At 51.0% G+C, this 17,176-nt stretch overlaps 1 long non-coding RNA gene and 1 other non-coding gene across 2 annotated transcripts; one reads left to right on the forward strand and one right to left on the reverse strand.

Moving 5' to 3' along the window:
* The first annotated feature begins 3,999 nt into the window (after window positions 1-3,999).
* LOC106783192 (uncharacterized) lies at window positions 4,000-5,957 on the forward strand. Its single transcript, XR_001380823.3, has 2 exons — window positions 4,000-5,107; window positions 5,689-5,957. It is a non-coding gene; the product is annotated as an uncharacterized lncRNA (long non-coding RNA).
* A 3,185-nt stretch (window positions 5,958-9,142) lies between these two features.
* Window positions 9,143-9,333, reverse strand: LOC111775808 (U2 spliceosomal RNA). The gene has a single exon (XR_002811789.1). It is a non-coding gene; the product is annotated as a U2 spliceosomal RNA (small nuclear RNA).
* Window positions 9,334-17,176: the final 7,843 nt, after the last annotated feature.

Genomic DNA, 17,176 nt, shown 5'->3' on the forward strand with positions numbered 1-17,176 from the left:
TAGTACAGCTGCCACGCATAGAGGACTTGGCACAGGTCAAGGCCTTTGCTGAGTACTTCACACGTTTTGCCTTATTTAATTCTCATAATACCCCCATGAGATAAATGTTACCATCCCGTTTTTACCGATGAAGAGCTTGAGGCTGGGAGAGGAAAGTAACTGGCCCAAGGGCTCACCGAGAAATGTTAAAGCCGGCATGGGAACTCATCTGCCAAGCCAGTGGTCCTCAGCGTGGTCCCCGGACCAGCAGCATCGGTATCCCCTGAGAACTTGTTAGAAATGCACAATCTCGGGCCCATGAGCCCGAGACCGACTGAATTAGAAATTCTGGAAGTGGGGCCCAGAAATCTGGGTTTCATCAAGTCCTCCGGATGACTCTGATGTACTCTCAAATTTCGGGACCACTATTCGAAGCTGTATTCCCTCTCAGTGTATGCGAGACAAGATGGGTGACTTGGCAGAGAAACCTCCGATCAAACAAAACAGTCCGAATAGGATATTGAAGGTCACTGGGGACTGCCCCTGTTGTGAAGGCTCTGAGGAGCCCATCAGCGTGGACACCGGGGCGGTCCTCCTGTTCCCTGAGGAGCCTGGCCTGGCCCTCTCCCCTGGCTTCACCTCTTTGCCTCGCTCTGCTTCGGTTGTTCCTCCCCCCTCGCCATTGCTCCCCGGGCATTGTGTCCCTGCCGGGGCTCCTGCTGCTGCTTCTCGCTGACCACCCAAGTCCTCCTGCAGCCAAGGCCGCCCCTCGGCGCCAGGCTCTCGTGCAGACGGACGCCGGCCATCCGTCCCCACGTGGATCTGTCCCCACAGACACCGCAACGCGGCAGCACCTGCGCCCTTCCTGACCTTCCTGGCCCTGCCGCTCCGCCTGCCTCCGTGTTCCCAGCACCGATCGGCAGGCTCTCCGTAAAAGTGTGGGAAATGTAAGTGAATTTAGATTTTCTGCTCAAATGATGTTCATTTAAATCTGATCTCACCTCCGCTTGAAGAGGCTGGATTTTGCATTCAGAACCTCGAACTGTAGGAAAGGCCCCGTCTGAAAGGAAGACTCCAGAAGGAGGCCAAGGCACCTGTATCGCTGAAGCCCGTGCCCCGGCACTTTTCTTCAGGAATCAGGCAGTGACAAGCACGGCCACCAGGGGGCGGCATCGGCTTCTTTCCAGCCCCTGGCTGGGCCCTGGGCTCGGTTTTGGGAGGGCTGCCTCTGAAAGGGCCCCTGGTAGAGGAGAAGGCACCCATGGGACCCTTTCACACACATGCCTTTCTTCCACACCCCTTCTCAGAAGTAGGTTGTGTCTTCTCCGTTTTATTCTTGAGGCAACAAAGTGGGTTTGCCAAATGGGTCTCTGTGATTCCTAAGCGGACGCTGCTCCTTGGCATCCACTCCCCCGACCCCCTCTCCTGCAGACTCCTCGCCTCCCTTCCTTTGGGCGCCCAGACAGGTACCTGGTTAGGATGCTGTGGAGACAAGGACATCCTCAACCACTTCCTAGGTGAGCTCCCTCCGTCCCCTCCCCTCCGCTACTCCATAGCGTGAGCTGTTGCGGGGGACGGGACCTGGAAACATCTAAGCCTCTTGTTAGGAACTGAGGACACCAGGCTCCAGGGGAAGTGGCTTTTCCAAGCAGTCGACAGTGAGGGACAGGACTCCTGATGACTCTCAGCCCAGGGCTGAGCCCGCCAGGCCTTGAGGGGGCCTCTCTCTCCAGTGTCATCCCCACCGCTGGCTTCTGTCTTTCTCCTCCAAGAAGTCCCTCCTTCCCCTGAGAGTTCAATACTACCAGACCTTGCCTAGAAACGCAGAGCTTTATAGGCATTCCTGGGCAACGGCGCATTCACACAACCGCCCAGGGCTCAAGGCCCGCAGAGCAGGGCAAGCCAGGCTCCGGTGGACGTTTGGTTCCCACACTCCGGGAACTCCGAGGACCTTTAATCCTTCCACCCTGCACTCAGCAATTCACGCAAGATTTCCCGACTGCCCTCTGTGTGCAGGCCCGGGGCTGGGCCCTGCAGAGATGCAGGCGAGAAGAAGCAGCTCCTGGGCTCAGGGCTCAGGGCTGAGGCTGGAGGGGAGAAGGCTCCGGTGAGGAACCATGACACAGCAGCTGCAGTCTCATCCGGCTGGGGAGCCAACAGGAGGAAGCAGGTAGTCCCAGCTGGTCTGTCCTTCTGTCTGAAATACTTCCCTGAATGCTTGTCACTTGAACCTTGGCTCTCATGTCACCAACTGGAGAGGGCTTCCTGAGCACCCCCCCTCCAATCTGAAGTAGTTCCCTCGCCCCCGTCGCTCTCCAGCACACCTCCCTGCCTTATTTTCCTTGATGGCATGCACCGCCCTCTGAAATTACCGTCTTTATTCACCGCCTGTCTCTCCCCACTCCCCCCTATAATGTACACTCCACGGGGCCGAGTCCTTATCCATCTCCCTCGGGGCTGTAGGCTCAGAACTTAGGGCGGTGCCTGGCGCCTAGCATGCACTCCACGTATGATGGCTCAATGTGTGAATGCTCCAATGTTCTCCTCAGGGAATCCCCCCCCCCACCCCCCCACCCCCCCACCCCATGCGCCAGGTCCCGGGCTGTGATCTTGTGGAGAGAAAGGGCTGCAGAGGTGAGGCTGCCAGGAAAGAAAACGGCCGTTTGGAGGAAGGCTCCCTGGGGCCGGGGCTGGGGTGGGCTGGGGTGGGGACTGGAGTTCCCATTTACAGGAGATGCCTTGGGGTAGGCCCACAGCCTGGTGCCGCCCTGACAAGCTGGGCCCCTTCCTTCACCCCTCCCTGCCCTGCTCCTCCTCCCCATTTGTTCATCAACACCTTCCCTGGCAGACACAAAAGATGCAGGAGGGGGTGGGATTGCCAGTTTCATCTCCTTTATCGGATAATCTAGTGACAATTTCCGTCTTGGGTGTGAGGCTCAGGAGATATAGGAGAAATGTTAAAGAAGTTTCAAAGATTGTGGAAGAAACACGGGACAATCTGGGTGTTTTCAGTTTCTGTGTGTTTTTAGTTTCACAGACATTCTAACACTTTTTCAAAGCCAAGTTTGGCCAATTTCTAGCTGGGTGACCTCGGACAGATTACGCAGCCTTTCTGCGCTTGGTTTCTTCTCTTTAGAATAACCACACTGGGCCGGCCCCGTGGCCGAGTGGTTAAGTTCGCGCACTCCGCTTCTGCGCCCCAGGGTTTCGCCCGTTCGAATCCCAGGCACGGACACGGCACCGCTCATCAGGCCATGCTGAGGCGGCGTCCCACATGCCACAACTAGAAGGACCCACAACTAAAAATACACCACTATGTATCGGGGGGCTTTTGGGAGAAAAAATAAAAAATAAAATCTTAACAACAACAAAAAAGAATAACCATACTTACTTCCTGGGTTGAGTTGTGTATTAAAAAGTATGCAAAGTTCCTAGACCAGAGCCTGGCATGCAGTGGCCACTCAACAGGGTGATGGTTCCCAACCCCTTGGCCTGCTCTGTCTTCCCCTCTCCTAACTCACTGTGCTCAGCTCCACCACCGTGCCTCAGCTCCTGCTGCAAGCTGCCCTCCCCCGCCCCCATGGCGGTGTAACAAACTAATTTCCTAAGGTCTTGATCTCTTCGGGGATTCCGGGAGGCTCCCTGCATGGCTGGGGAAACCGGGTGGCTGGGCTTGTAGCAGGGAGGGGAAGAAGGAGGTGGCAAGGCAGGCTGCTGCTAAACGGATGGGAAGCTGGTGGGTAGGAGCTTGGCCCTCCTGCCTGCCAATGACTTCCCCTCCCCTTTTTCCAATGCCCCTCATATATAGCCTGTAAAAGGTTAATTACATAATAAATGCAAGAATCCAGCCTCCTGGTAACGATGGAAATATTAGTTGCCATTTCATTCTCCTTTGATCCCCCGCCCCTCCTTCAATTTTACCCACCTCCCTGAAGGGAGGGTATCACTGTTATCCTTTGGGTCACACCGCCCCTTTGTGACATCTCCTCCTCTTCAGGGCTGCCCAGACTGTATCAGGCTGCAGTGACTGGGGAGATGCCACCCAGTCCTGTCCCCCTCTTAACCGATCCTATATGGGACTAATTAACTTCTAGAAACCTTTCCAGAAGCTTCTAGTTGGCACTTTCTCTCCCTCCTCTGAAGTCCTACAAGTGGCTATCTTACGATTTACGAGGGCCCAACGTTCCGGGTCACTGGCGAGTCTTGTCTCTCGCTAGAGTGTAAGCCCTCTGAGGCCAGGCCCTGTGGCCTGCACATCCTCTATATCCCCACAGGCTCTCTGGCTCAGAGATATGGCCCACGGTATGAATGTGGTCAGTAAACACCCTATGGAGTGAAGAATTCTGTCTTTATCTATTTGAGCAAGGGAGGCCCTGGTGGTGGTGGTGGTGGTGTGTGTAGGGGGTGTGTGTCCTCCTGGCTGGCACTCTGACCAGCAACTGAGGGATTTCTGCTGAGGATGCCTCCCTGATGACAGACGATGGATGGCTAAGTGGTGAGGGGCCCAGGCACTGGATTCAGACGGATCCTTGCTCAGCCACTTACCAGCTACGTGTGACCTTAGACAAGTCATTGAATCCTTTGAAGCTTTCTTCACCTATAAAACGCAGACTACCCCAGGCCCTAACTCACAGCTGTTGTGAGGATCAAGAAGGGTAATGGGTTGAGGCTATTTTATGGGGCTCCAGGTTCACACAGGTTTGAACCCTGAATTAGGAAAGATAAAGGAGGAAGACTCGTCCGCATGTCTTGAGTAGACCCCGGCGGCGGGAGTGTGTTGCGGGGTGGTCACCTCTCCTCCTGAGTCAACGCTGCCACGCATGTTCCTTTTGCCCTTCCTACCATTAATGCCGACTTGAATTCCAAATGTTAGAATATGGTAGAAAAGGTCAAACAAAACGGCCACCGATTGAGCAGACCTCCATCACGGTGCTGCTGGGCTGCCGCGCGCACATCTCCACGCCCCGCCCCGCCCCTCCGCCTCGGGGCCGCTGATTGGCCCGCGTCGCGTGACGTCACGCGCGGGCTTTAAGGCGGCCGCCCGGGAGCGCCCCGCAGTGCCGGCGCGCTGCAGGCCGAGCTGGAGGCTGTGCTGGCGGCTCGGTTGTCCGGCCCGGAGCGGCGTGGGGTGAGCGCGGCAGGCGGGAGGCAAAGAGGCGGCCTCGGCGCGGGGCCTGGCGAGCTGCCGTCGGCGATGGGAGGAAAGCGGGCAGAGAGTGTCGCGGGGCGGTCGGGAGGGGGTCGCGGTGTACGGAGGGGCGTGTCAACAGCCTGGGGATGTGGAGGGCGGCTGGGAGCGGGCCTCGCTCTCCGGTCTCAGCACCTGCACCCTAACTCTTAATTGGGGATGCTGTCCGACCTGCCCCTTCCCGCGAGGATTGTCGCCTGGGAGATAGGGGTCGCGGCGTCTGCTGCCGCTCCACACCCTCGGCGAGGGGACGCTGGAAGCCGACCATCCGCCGGATCGAGGCCTCGCCCCCACCTCCGTGTCCCGGGACCTGGCGGTTTCTCTAGGTCTCATCGCCCCTGTCAGGGCCCCCAGGCAGCGGGGAGCGCCTCTGTTACACCTGCGGCTGCTTTAAAAAAAGAAAAGGAATTTTAAAAAGGAAGCAATGCCGACTGATTTAGGAAAGGATCAAGAAGTTGCACGTTTCATGTTTATTATTAAACGTCTCCTCCTTTTTTCTCCCGTGACCTTTCCCTGTTCAGATCACCCAGCCTCTACCGTGAGCCCCAAGACCTGCACTTCAGCCGGAGCTCACCATGGGGAACCACTTGACCGAGATGGCGCCCACTGCCTCCTCCTTCTTGCCCCACTTCCAGCCGGCCTACAGCGCTGTGGACGGCTCGGCCTGCAGCCCGGCCTTGAGTGCCTGTATGAAATGATCCTCAAGAGGAAGAAGACTGAAGGTCTTTTGCTTCACCCTGTTTATGAGCCCAAGCAGTACTTCCAGGTGTGAAATGTGTTGCTTCCAGAACCCAAAGAGTTTCACTGGGCCCTGGGCTTCCTTCTCAGTGGTCAAGGGGTAGGAAGAGGAAGCAATTTGCCTTTGCTTTGGAAGGAATGTCCCGTCCGTCGTCATCATCCCAGTTGTCCCCCCGCCCCCCACCCTGGATAACTGGAGCCCCTGTTTCACTGAAGGCTTTACTTCCCTCTCTGACTTTGGGGCAAGGGAATGTGTGTCTCATGGAGGTCCCTGGTGTGTCAGCCCCCACCCCCCCCCCCCCCCCAGCTCATCCTGCCCCATCCTTAGGATGCCATAGAGTGACTCCATCAGGGTCTATGGGACGCACAGGTGGCCCAGGTCCAGAGAGTTCAGGGGACAGAGAGGGGCCTGGAGTGGTAAGGTTGTCTGGGGGGAAGATGTCAGCATATACCTTTGTGGTGTTTTTTTGATTTTGTTTTTGTTTTGAGGAAGATTAGCCCTGAGCTAACATCTGCTGCCAATCCTCCTCTTTTTGCTGAGGAAGACTGGCCCTGAGCTAACATTAGTGCCCATCTTCCTCTACTTTATATGTGGGATGCCTGCCACAGCATGGCTTGACACATGGTGGCATGTCCACACCCGGGATCCCAACCAGCGAACCCCAGGCCGCCAAAGCGGAACGTGCGCACTTAACCGCTGTGCCACCGGACTGGCCCCTATACCTTTGTGTTTCTTTTACCCTGTCAACTCTTGATACTTTGACCGTTTCCTACGGGGTGTTCAGCTGTTTCTTTGTCAGTTTCTAGGATCTCATCATATAATTGGTGAGTGTGCTTTTCTGTAGTATATGTACTTTTTTCCTCAGTTTTTCATTCTTTTGCTTTGCTTATGTCTTGTGTTCTGCAGAGAATTTAGATTTTCTGTAACTCAGGTATATCAATCTTTCCTAAACATTGGGCTTTTGGATTTTGAGTCACCGTTAGAAGGCCTTCCCCAACACCGAACTTATACAATTATCTATTATCTATTTTTTGCCTATTTTCTGTTGGGTGTTCAGCTGTTTCTCATCAATTTCTAGGCTTTCTATCATTGGGCAGGATAAATAGAAACTAATGCCTTGCCTCCGTTAAGGGTATATTATGCTGACAAACAAGTGTGGGAAACTCATGAAAAGGAATGGTTTTCAGGAATTCCAGATTGGGAAATTATTGTGGATCCATGATGACTGACTAACCTGTTTTCTCCCTTGGAGACTAGAAACTTTCTCAGATCAGGGCCCTGTCTTTGTCATGCCTATGGCCCCTGTTCCCCAGTCTTAGCACATAGTCATCACTCAATAAATATTCCTCGAATGGATGAACCCTAATTTATACCCTTCATTCAGGAATTTGACCTCATCAGTGGATGCCTTGGTAGTAGAGGTGTATGTCCCACTCTCTTCTCAAGTCGAAAGCTTCCACCCCTACCCTCTGTGCCTTTCTACCCTCTACACCTACGTAATCCCTGAATTAGAAAGGTCAAATATGGTGCCAGCCCAGAAGCATAGTAGTTAAGTTCCTACGCTCTGCTTTGGTGGCCCAGAGTTCACAGGCCCAGATCCTGGGCAGGGACTTACACACCCCTCATCAAGCCAGGCTCTGGTGGCATCCTGCATGCAAAATAGAGGAAGACTGGCCCAGATGTTAGCTCAGGGTCACTCTTTCTCACCAAAAAAAAAAAAAACCAAAGAGAAGAAAGAAGGAAAGGCCAAATACGGTTATTATCAACTGCATTCATCATGTTTTTAAGTTTTCTATATTTCAGGATGCTTTGGCATCTTGAGGGCCTGCCAGCCTGGAAGAGACTGCCCCTCCGGGGCTAGCTGACCCCCAGGGACGGTAACCTACTTGCCTGCGAGCCCGCCTCTCATGTGCAAACGCACCAGTCCAGAGCCCGTGCCCGCACCCCCTCCTTTATTTACTCTCACACTTCTGGCCCATCTTGCCCCTGCCCGCTGTCCTCCCAGAGCCAGGTACCCGACAGAGAGACCACCCCTAGAGCCCACCCGGCTACATCCCAGCCATCCAGTCGGAAGCTGGCTCAGACTTGCCTCCCCTGCCTCGGCCTGTCCTCCCCGGCCCTCCTCAATACAGGCCATGCTTTCTCCTCTCCTGCCTCCCGGGCGCTTCCCCATGTGGCTCTGTGTGGGGTGGCACGCCCCCCTGTCTTGGGAACTATAAGTAATGACACTTCCTTCAACGGTGCTGACCTCTCCTTGTTGTCACTCAGTCACCTGTATAAGTGAAATCCCGGGCACAGTCAACATGCAAGGAAGTGAGAAGCCCATAATTTTTGCCTCGATTCCAGGAGGATCTTTGTGGCTCTCAGCGGGAGCTGCCCGGTACAATCGTCTTTTGTGTGTGAGATATTGAAATCAGCAAACAGGAGTAATGTTAGAGAAATGAAGAGAAGCCAGGAGTTAACATCTTTAAGGAACTAATGGAATGTCCTGGGGGGCCAATGAGTGCAGCAAGGAGGGACATGGGGAATAGAGACTGAAGACATGAGATTCAAAGCTAGTGTTTTTATTCCGTTTCAAGGATGCTGTCTTGGAAGCAGCAAGAAAGAGCAAGGACACCCACTCCCATTCTAGTATGTTGGAGACACACCCCCTGAGAAGGCTGTAGGGGAACCATGTCCTCCACAGAGAGGCCACGTTTGCACAACAACATGAAGAGCATTCAGAGATTAGAGGAGAGAGAATTCTTGGAGAATGGACAGGATTTTAGGAATTGGGAAGAAGTGAAAGATTTGAAAAGGTGATGGGGACAAGGCATGGGATGAAGACACCTTAGAGTTCGTGGTAACAGAAAAAAGTGATTGATAAAATATGAGATTGGTCTGTGTCAGCTTCCGGTGCTAAGCAAGAATCAAGTCCATAAGAGTTGTAGGGTTCCATGAAACTACCCTCAAAACACTGCTCATTAGCAGTGACTGTAAACTACATTCTTAGATGACTTAAAAAAAAAAAACAAGTCCTATAAGAGAAAATTAGACACTCACCTAAGCAGCGACCTTTTGATTGTTTCCTATTGGTAACACCATGGGTTGCAAAATCATCCACGTTTGGAACCACGTGGCTAAAAAGTGTCTTTTAAAGAGACAAAGACATATTTTTTATGGAAACATTCTACTGATCATCGGCTTTCCTGATAAAAGAGATAATAGTCTGTTGTTAACCTCAAGTTATTTCCCCGTGGGGGTGCACCGTTCCTGGAGGTACTGCAATACCAGGTGGATACGCGGAGTGGACGGAGCAAGCTCCTATTCCATCTCCCTGTTCCAAAAATCCATTTAATATATTGTTCTCAAATAGAGAACGTATCAGATATTAAACTGATAAGAACAGATACTACACTTGATCTTAGCCAAAAGGCCGAGAAGCGACGTCTGTCGCCCGTCCCCTCCCCGCCGCCGCCCTCCTCACATTAATAGTCAACTCACGGTGAGCCATGTCACCCTCAATAAAGATGTCATTTCCTTAGTATCTTGACACTCATACATTAGTCTCTTGTGACGAATTTTAAATTCTCTACTTTTTTAAGTGAAAAAACTTTAAGTGAATTTTTATATCTGCTTTTGCCGCTTGTTTGAAGCGCCATGTGTAATTTGCATGCCCCGCCCTCCCCGCGCGGGTCCTCCTCCCCCGGTGCGGCCGCCCTCCGCGCGCAGAGGCGGAAGCTAGCTGGGGGCGAGCTCTTTCTGGGTACAAACTCTCGGGGAAAGACACAACCAAAGGGAGTTGCGGGGCGGTGAATGGAGAGATGGGCGGAGCGAGAGGGAGTTGGAGCAGCGAGCTCCGAGTTCCGGAGAAAGCCCCGTGGTCATCACTATGAGGACAGCAGGGTCCCATGAGCTGGCTCGCTCCAGGCCGAAGGGCTGGGAGCCTAGAAGGGCCCGTCTGGAGTCGCCTGTCAGGGGCTGCAGAGAGCAGTTGGAGCTTAGGTCGAGCCCTGGGAGGGCTGCCTTCCTGGTCATCAGGACCCCTGCCTTTCCCTTTTGGCAGGGCCCTTGGGCAAACTCCTTAACCTCCCGAGCCTCAGTTTCCCTAGCTGAGAAGTGGAAACCTTGATGCCTACCTTGTGGGGTTGAGGGAGCATAAAGGGAATTAATGAGGCAACCTTGGTTTAGTAGTCTAGAATGCGGGTTCTGGTGTCCGACGAGTTTCCGGTGAAGGGGCATGGCTGTGACCTAGAAACAACTGAGTAACTGTATTGCCTATAGAGAGTACAATAGGAAACACTGATTGTCTGGGCCAGGCTTTGTACTATGTGCTCTCCTCTTGTCAAACTTGCAGAGTTTACCTACAGATGCAGCAGCTGAGACAGAGAGGTTAAGCAACTTGCCCAAGACCACACAGCTTAGTTAGTCAAAGGGGCCGGATCTGCCTATGAAGCCCAGAGCATGGGGCCTAGAAAAGGGCACCAAAAGAAAGAGCAGTTTTGGGGCTGGCCCGGTGGCTGAGTGGTTAAGTTCGCATGCTCTGCTTCGGTGGCCCAGGGTTTTGCCAGTTCAGATTCTGGGTGCGGACATGGCACCGCTAATCAGGCCACGTTGAGGCAGCGTCCCACATGCCACATCTAGAAGGACCCACAACTAAAATATACAACTATGTACTAGGGAGCTTGGGGGAGAAAAAGAAAAAAATAAAATCTTCAAAAATCTTTAAAGAAAGAGCAGTTTTTCTTGTGTCCAGCCCACTATGAGACCAAATGTTGCTGAGCCTGACACACAGGTCTTTTGTCCACAGAGAGGCAAGAACACAGCCATCTGGTGCAGGAGCTAGACTTGGAAGACCTGGACTCTACCCCCTGTTTACTTCTTAATAACCATGTGACCTAGTGCACGACTTGGCCTCCTTGCTTAACCCCTCTGCCTTTGATATGTTTATCTGTACATTGAAGATAATGATAAGAAATTATTAGACATAATTATTAGGCATGAGATATGTCTGGCGTATAGTATATCTTTTTCTTTCTTTCTTTTTTTGGTGAGGAAGATTGGCCCTGAGCTAACATCTGTTGCCAATCTTCCTCTTTTTTTTTTCTCCCCAAAGCCACAGTACATAGTTGTATATCCTAGTTGTATGTCATTCTAATTCTTCTATGTCGGATGCCGCCACAGCATGGCCTGATGAGCGGTGTGCAGACCCGCACCCAGGATCCAAACCTGTGAACCCGAGGCCGCTGAAGCCGAGGGAGCGAATTTAACCACTATGCGACTGGGCCGGCCCCACGCATATAGAATACCTTAAGAACCAAACACAAGGGAAAATATCTCAGGCAAGTCACTTCTCTGTAGCTCAGTGTCTTCATCTAGAAAATGAGAATATTAACAGCTGGCATATAGTCCTGTGCTTAGTCTTCCCTCACCCCCACCCCCACCCAGAACCCCCATTCTCTCTTACCTGGCTTTGTTTTACTCCATAGTACATTTTGTACCTTTTTTTTTTTTTTTTGAGGAAGATTAGCCCTGAGCTAACTGCTGCCAATCCTCCTCTTTTTGCTGAGGAAGACTGGCCCTGTGCTAACATCCATGCCCATATTCCTCTACTTTATATGTGGGATGCTTCCCAGGTGGTGCCATGGCTTGCCAGGTGGTGCCATGTCCGCACCCGGGATCCGAACCAGTGAACCCCGGGCCGCCGAAGCAGAATGTGCGCACTTAACTGCTGCGCCACCGGGCCAACCCCATTTTGTACATTTATCTATTTATTGCCTTTCAGCCTAATAGCATGTAAGCTCTAGAGCAAGGATCTTTGTCTCTTTTGTCCACGTTTATAGCTCCTGAAAACAGTGCCTGGCATATACTAGACACTTAGTATATTTTGATTGAATAAATGAATGAATAAATATTAAATAATATGATTTGTACAAATAGAAAGTGATTAGCAACCCGCGTGGCTTGTAATAATTATTATGACTCTCACTGTATTTCACTACGTTTCTGCTCACTTCCACATTTATCGGGCCATCTTGTGCTCACTAATATAGTTTCCCAGGTATATTATCTTTAGAACGAGGTGCCTTGGATTGCAGACATACATATTCTGTCTTCGCAAAGGAGTATCTCCCATTGTAAATTAATGATTTAGCATCCCTAGTTCAAGCACCAGCTTCTTGTGAGTTTGGTTAATGTGAGTCAGCCCCCCTCAGCCGGCTCACATCAATGTGCACAGACCAAAGTGCTTGCAAAAGTTAGGGCAACCCCAGGGCATGGCTGTCTGGTGCGCTCTGGCCCGAGGGTCCTACAGTTTCGCTGTGGACCCAGTTACCATCGCTGCAAAGGCGCTGGGAGTGGTAGGCCAGGGACAGTGACTTGAAGGGCACAGCTAACCTTCTCAGCCAGTGCCTGCTCCCCACAGCCTTGCCTGACCATCATGTTATCAAACGTTAGCATAATATCCAGTGATGTCTCTTACTATGAGCAAGGTTGTGCATCTTTTCGTGTGCTTAGAAGATCCACTATTATTTTCTTTTCTGTGAACTGAGTGTTCCTATCCTTTGCCATTGTCCTCTGAATTGTTGATCTTTTTGCATTTCTATCTCTAACCCACTTCGTATTTGTCCTAGTATATGAGTTCGGATACAGATCTGACTTTATTTTTTCTGGATTGCCACCCAGTTGTCCCAATATCATATATGGAATAGCCCATATAATCATCGGTTTCAGATGCTACCTTTAACATATAAAAAAGTGTTCATATATCTATTTAAGTTTATTTCTGGACTTAAAAAAATCTCCTGATATCCTGACTTTTTAAAATTTTTGATACAATGGATTCTTCAGTATCACACCTACTCCGCCTATCACTGTGTGGGGCCTGGGATCACCTAGGTGAACATGCTTAGTCCCTGTGGTCCGCAAGGGGCATCTGTCGTGCTCTTCCATTCCTCCTCTGGCTGCCACTCAACCACATCCACTGCTCACAAAGCTGCCAGGGGAGGCTGTGCACAGCCAGAGAATGTCTGCCCATGCCAAGTCTGCCAACTCCACGTGCTCCTAAGTGTTCTGTCCTCAGGCGTCAGAGGGCTGCCTGGTCCCTTGCTAGCTGGGAAGGACAGCCTCATCAAGTCCAGGCCCTCCCGGATCTGTTTTTCATGGCGCTGCAGCGGCCCTGTCCTCTTAGATAGCTCCATTTGGCTCATTTCATCACATCAGCTTTCACAGCTGAAGAGACGTGTTTGGAGAGACACACAGTTTTGTTTCCTCTGACCTCCTCTCCCTTCTCTCTGACCCCTCCGTCTCCCCCTCAATTCTCCTCTCTCCTTCCTTCTCCTTTTCCCCAGTTACAAAACAAAAGCTTTCACTCCCATGACTACCAACAGAACTGGGTCAGTCTGTCTGACTTCGCAGTGGGAGGGGAGATTGTTCTAGCAACAGCCGGCAAAGTCAGGGTTACACAGGCCCTGTTTTTAAAAGGATTCGAGGCGGGGCATTTTGCCACAGCCTTGCTGCTCAAAGTGTGGTCCCCAGACCAGCAGCATTGGCATCACCTGGGAGCATGTTAGAACTACAGAACCACAGGCCTGAGACCTAGTGAATCAGAATGTGCCGGAATGCATGTGCACATTAAAGTTTGGGAAGCGTTCTGCTACGAGACCAGATGACTGAAGGGGGAGAGACTGGGGGAGAGAGAAGCACAAATGTTCTATTTTTCGGGATCTCAACACTGACCACCAACACCTGAAACTCAATTTCTCACCATTCTCCTCTCACTTTACCTTCCAAGTCTCTGAGGAGAGTCTGCAAAGCAGTTTCCAGAATCTTCTGGTGACGAAAGACAGAGAAATGGAAGGTGCCCATTACACGTGGGCTAAATTTTTGTTTTTCCTTTCTGAGTTGTTAGTGACCAGGGCGGGGCGTCCTAGAACTATGGGATGGGAGAGGAGCCGTGGATGGGATAATAAAAAGCACAGGAGAAATGTGGTTACTGAGGGTTATTAACTGATTCTCTTTAAGTTCTTTGAAAGACATGAGCAAAGAATGGATTCTTTTTTAACAGAGGTTTGGGGCTATTATACTATAGTATTTCTTTGACAGGCAGTGTTGCTCCAGGCCTGAAAACCCAGGATGTATGACTTCTGAGAGTTACACATGACCAGGGGTATGCATGGGCCAGCAGAGCGCCTGCCCTCCACCCCCAGTCCCAGCCCCACCCCCACCCGGAATGTGCTCAGGATCCTGGGGCTGAAGCTTGAGTTTGTGCACTGGAGAGCAAGTTTATTGCTCCAGCTAGACTGGAGCCATAGAACTAGTTAGACTCAACCAAGAGCTGGGTTTCAACACTTGGCTGTCATTCTTTTTTTTTTTTTTTTTTTAAGATTTTATTTTTTCCTTTTTCTCCCCAAAGCCCCCCGGTACATAGTTGTGTATTCTTCGTTGTGGGTTCCTCTAGTTGTGGCATGTGGGACGCTGCCTCAGCGTGGTCTGACGAGCAGTGCCATGTCCGCGCCCAGGATTCGAACCGACGAAACACTGGGCCGCCTGCAGCGGAGCGCGCGAACTTAACCACTCGGCCACGGGGCCAGCCCCACTTGGCTGTCATTCTTGATCATCCACTGTGTGCCAGCAAATCCCCACATTTTCTTTTTGGTCTTTCAACAATCCCGAACGTGGAATGTTATTTATCCTATTTTACATCTGAAGAAACTGAGGCTGGCTTCCCAAGGTCCTCACCTTTCTTCCTCATCCTCCTCCCACAGCACTAAAGCGACGCTTACTCCTGGCTGGCAGTTTTATGTCTTTATTATTGGTGGATCCTTATTCTCATCTACTTTGTGAGGAAAGTGGGTCAGGGTTTACCATCCCCATTTAACAGAGGAGAAAACTGAGCTTCAGAAAGACGATTTGAGCTAACCAAATCTTTCCCAGACAGACTCAAGTGTTTAGGGGAGTCTGATATAAGAAGCCGGAAACCTGGCTAATGGAGCGCAATGTGGGCGGACTGACCCGGCGTTTAAGATGCAAACCCAGTTGGGGGCCACCTCGCTCCTTTACCTGCGCTGCACCACCCCTAGGGGCGCTGTGTTACCGTCTGAGCCAAGACCTGATGTTTTCTTTGCGGGCAGCAGAGGGCAGCAAAGGCAGTCCCGCCTCTGTGTGTCAGCACGGCCCAGCAGCCCGGAAGCCGTCCATCCTGCGCTTACCTGGCCGTCAGGGAACCCAAGATTCCGAGAGGGCAAGTTCAAGGTCATCCAGGTATCAGACAGACCCAGGCTTACAGCCCAGGCTTCCTGCTGATAGCATCTCAAGTAGTCACACTCCATGATGGTGCCCGATTTCATCCATTCCAAGACGCACATTTTTTTTCATATCTTTGCATCTCAAACCAGAATGTATTTTACATCGATGCCAGGAGAAAGTACTGCCGTTGTTTACATGGCAGTGCGTCTTTTATTCTTTCTTCCTTTCTTTCTTAGGAATACATAAAATAATGGTGCCTCTCACAATCGATGACATCTTAAATTCGTGAAATGCTATACTAGTAAAAGCCTCTTTATTGAACTCTGTGTGTGACATGGATTATTTCCTTTAATCATCGCAACTCTAGGATGGAGGTATTATTACCCCTACTTTGCAGGTGAGGAAACAGAGAGAGAGAGCAACTAGACTACATTTGCACACCTAATAAATAATACTTTGTTCCTTCCACAACAAAAGATTCTGGGTCTTGAATGATAAGCTTCATTAAAAAATGCAAATGTGCAAGTGGCTACAATCAGGTAACAGCATGGAAAGTTCCCTGAGGGCCAGTATGAGTTAAAATCCAGACTGGAAGGGGTAGAGTGGGATGTGGATGAGAATCCTAGAACAGAGGGAAGTCTGAGGTCAGAGGTGGGTTGGGAGAGGCAGTATGCCGAGGAGGCAGGAGAGGGGCTTGGAAAGGGAGATGAGAAAGAAGAGGGCACAATCTTGACAAACTCACCCTGAAAATCCCTCCTCTGGCATGAGGACTAGCTCTGAAGTTTGGAAACATCTCTGCAAATTCAGCCCAGTCCCTGTCCCCCACCCCAAGCATCTCCCCATCTGATCCCTGTTCTTTCTAGGCCAGGAAGAGAGTAAAAGGGAAAGTGAGAGAGGAAGAGATACAAACAAGAACTCACTTCCTCCTTCTTGCATTTAATTACTGAGACAGTCGAGCACCTTTTTCTTCCTCTTATTATTGTTTTCCATCAAAATATTTTTAGAATTAGTTTATATGAAGATAAATGTGCTGTGAAGATGAAACCAGGGGCCAACCTGCTTTAACTATACTCAGTTGTGTGTCTGCAACAGTAGTTAGATAATGCCTTACTCAAGCCCACCCTATAGATAACATTTCTGATGCTTGGGTCACCATGGTAATGGGTGCTTAAGTTTTTCAGGAACTGAGAACTCCTTGTCCAGTTGAGGTCGGTTAAGACCACTGACTCAGGGGCCCGCCCTGTGGCTGAGCGGTTAAGTCTGCGCGCTCCGCTGCGGCGGCCCAGGTTTTCACTGGTTCAGATCCTGGGCGTGGACATGGCACTGCTCCTAGGGCCACATTGAAGCGGCATCCCACATGCCACAACTAGAAGGACGTGCAGCTAGGATATACAGCTTTGTACCGGAAAAAAAAAAAGATTGGCAACAGTTGTTAGCTCACGTGCTAATCTTTAAAAAAAAAAAAAGACCACTGACTCATCAACTGGGCCTGTGCAAATGCCCAGTAGGTGACCCCTTGACATCAGAGGGCGGGCGGAAAACTTCCCCCTCAGATCATGCTAACACCACCATTTTGTGAACACGAGTCCTATGAAGAGCCATGAAGCTTCACTACGCTTGCACAGATCAATTACCTCACTTCTCCTTACCTACAATCATCTGTTCCCACACTGCAGACAACCCTACCCATCTATCCCACCAATATCTCTAATCCCCATTTTCAGAGAGGCAGATTTGAGACTTATTCTCCTGTCTCCTTGCTTGGCTGCCTTGTGAATAAACCCTTTCTCTATTGCAAACTCATTGTCTTAGTGATTGGCATACCATGCGGCAGGAAAATGAGCCTGGTTTGGCAACAATTATCAATGTCCAGTGACAAGCCTCAATTTCATCTTTTGCACCTGGAAACCCTTGTGTATCTATTGTTGCAGATGACACCCCTGGGTGCTAGGAGGAGAGGGAACTAGCACCCTCTTTTACAAAGGAGAAAAGAGATCCAGCAAGGCTTAGTGCTACACCATCCCCTCGGCAGAGCTGGGGCATCC

This window comes from Equus caballus, chromosome 11, assembly GCF_041296265.1.
Source record: "Equus caballus isolate H_3958 breed thoroughbred chromosome 11, TB-T2T, whole genome shotgun sequence".
NCBI lineage: Eukaryota > Metazoa > Chordata > Mammalia > Perissodactyla > Equidae > Equus > Equus caballus.